Source organism: Colobus angolensis, unplaced genomic scaffold, assembly GCF_000951035.1.
Source record: "Colobus angolensis palliatus isolate OR3802 unplaced genomic scaffold, Cang.pa_1.0 Scaffold194, whole genome shotgun sequence".
NCBI classification, from domain to species: domain Eukaryota; kingdom Metazoa; phylum Chordata; class Mammalia; order Primates; family Cercopithecidae; genus Colobus; species Colobus angolensis.
In genome coordinates, this window is record NW_012115088.1 from 4,506,840 (window position 1) to 4,509,817 (window position 2,978).

The 2,978-nt window shown below is 45.5% G+C and overlaps 1 pseudogene; it reads left to right on the plus strand.

Moving 5' to 3' along the window:
* Positions 1–1,720: 1,720 nt before the first annotated feature.
* LOC105510925 lies at positions 1,721–2,071 on the plus strand (annotated as a pseudogene).
* Positions 2,072–2,978: the final 907 nt, after the last annotated feature.

The following is a 2,978-nucleotide window of genomic DNA, read 5'->3' on the forward strand; positions in this document are numbered from 1 at the left end:
ATCAATAGTCTGAGATCAAGGCAGCAGTCTGGCAGCGGGAGGGGCGTCCACTATTGCTGAGGCTTGAGTAGGTAAACAAAGCAGCCGGCGAAGCTCGAACTGGGCGGAGCCCACTGCAGCTCAGCAAGGTCAGCTGCCTCTGTAGTCTCCACCTCTGGGGGCAGGGCATAGCTGAACAAAAGGCAGCAGAAACTTCTGCAGACTTAAACGTCCCTGTCTGACAGCTCTGAAGAGAGCAGTGGTTCTCCCAGCATGGTGTTTGAGCTTGGAGAACGGACAGACTGCCTCCTCAAGTGGGTCACTGATCCTGTGTAGTCTAACTGGGAGACACATCCCAGTAGGGGCTGACTGACACCTCATACAGGCAGGTGCTCCTCTGAGACGAACCTTCCAGAGGAAGGATCAGGCAGCAATATTTGTTGTTCTGCAATATTTGCTGTTCTGCAGCCTCTGCTGGTGATACTCAGGCAAACAGCGTCTGGAGTGGACCTCCAGCAAACTCCAACAGACCTGCAACTGAGGGACTTGACTGTTAGGAGGGAAACTAACAAACAGAAAGGGATAGCATCAACATCAACAAAAAGGACATCCACACCAAAACCCCATCTGTAGGTCATCAACATCAAAGACCAAAGGTAGATAAAACCACAAAGATGGGGGGAAACCAGAGCAGAAAAGCTGAAAATTCTAAAAACAAGAGCACCTCTTCTTCTCCAAAGGATCGCAGCTCCTTGCCAGCAATGGAACAAAGCTAGATGGAGAATGACTTTGACGAGCTGACAGAAGTAGGCTTCAGAAGCTCGGTAATAACAAACTTCTTCAAGCTAAAGGAGGATGTTCAAACTCATCGCATGGAAGCTAAAAACCTTGAAAAAAAAAATAGATGAATGGCTAACTAGAAAAAAAAAAAAGTGTAGAGAAGACCTTAAATGACCTGATGGAGCTGAAAACCATGGCACGAGAACTATGTGATGCATGCACAAGCTTCAATAGCCGATTTGATCAAGTGGAAGAAAGGGTATCAGTGATCGAACATCAAATTAATGAAATAAAGTGAGAAGAGAAGTTTAGAGAAAAAAGAGTGAAAAGAAATGAACAAATCCTCCAAGAAATATGGGACTATTTCTTGGTCCCATAGAAAGACCAAATCCACGTCTGTTTGGTGTGGCTGAAAGTGACAAGGAGAATGGAACCAAGTTGGAAAACACTCTTCAGGATATTATCCAGGAGAACTTCCCCAACCTAGCAAGGCAGGCCAACATTCAAATTTGGAAATACAGAGAACATCACAAAGATACTCCTAGAGAAGAGCAACCCCAAGACACATAATTGTCAGATTCACCAAAGTTGAAATAAACGAAAAAATGTTAAGGGCAGCCAGAGAGAAAGGTCGGGTTACCCACAAGGGAAGCCTATCAGACTAACAGCAGATCTCTCAGCAGAAACTCTACAAGCCAGAAGAGAGTGGGGGGGGCCAATATTCAACATTTTTAAAGAAAAGAATTTTCAACCCAGAATTTCATATCCAGCCAAACTAAACTTCATAGGTGAAGGAGAAATAAAATCCTTTACAGACAAATAAATGCTGAGAGATTTTGTCACCACCAGGCCTGCCTTACAAGAGCTCCTGGTGGCTGGGCCGGGCCGGGGGTGGGAGGGGGCGGCTTGGCCACACCGGGGGCCAGGCTTAGTGCTCAGGCCAGTCCGCCACCCCCAGGACATGTTCCTCATGATCTGGCGCCACAAGACCACCATCTTCATGGACGCCAAGCAGTCCAACACAGTGTTCGAGCTGAAGTGCATTGTCGAGGGCATCCTCAACCTGCCTCCTGATGAGCAGTGGCTGTACAAGGATGACCAACTCTTGGATGATGGCAAGACACTGAGTGAGTATGGCTTCACCAGTCAAACAGCACGGCCACAGGCCCCAGCCACAGTGGGGCTGGCCTTCCGGGCAGATGACACCTTTGAGACCCTGTGCATTGAGCCATTCTCCAACCCCTCCGAGCTGCCTGATGTGATGAAGCCTCAGGACTCGGGAAGCAGTGCCAATGAACAAGCCATGCAGTGAGGACCCCCAAGAGGCCCACTGCCCCCAATAAAAGAGATTTGGGAGAAGAAAAAAAAGAGCTCTGAAGGAAGCACTAAACATGGAAAGGAACACCCAGTACCAGCCACTGCAAAAACATGCCAAATTGTAAAGACCATCAATGCTAGGAAGAAACTGCATCAACCAACCAGGCAAAATAACCAGCTAACATCATAATGACAGGATCAAATTCACACATAACAATATTAACCTTAAATGTAAATGGGATAAATGCCACAATTAAAAGACACAGACTGGCAAATTGGATAAAGAGTCAAGACCCATCAGTGTCCTGTATTCAAGAGACCCATCTCACGTGCAAAGACACACATAGGCTCAAAATAAAGGGATGGAGGGAGATCTACCAAGCAAATGGAAAGCAAAAAAAAAAAAAGCAGGGGTTGCAATCCTAGTATCTGATAAAACAGACTTTAAACCAGCAAAGACCAAAAGAGACAAAGAAGGCCATTACATAATGGTAAAGGGATCAATTCAACAAGAAGAGCTAATCTTCCTAAATATATATGCATCCAATACAGGAGCACCCAGATTAATAAAGCAAGTCCTTAGAGACCTAAAAAGAGACTAAGACTCCCATACGGTAATAATGGGAGTAGTGGGTAATAACATCCCACTGTTAATATTAGACAGATCAACGAGACAGAAGGTTAGCAAGGATATCCAGGACTTGAACTCAGCTCTGCACTAAACAGACCTAATAGACATCTACAGAACTCTCCACCCCAAATCAGCAGAATATACATTCATGTGAGCATCACATCGCACTTATTCCAAAATTGACCACATAGTTGGAAGTAAAGCACTCCTCAGCAAATGTAAAAGAACAGAAATCACAACAAACTGTCTCTCAGACCACAGTGCAATCAAA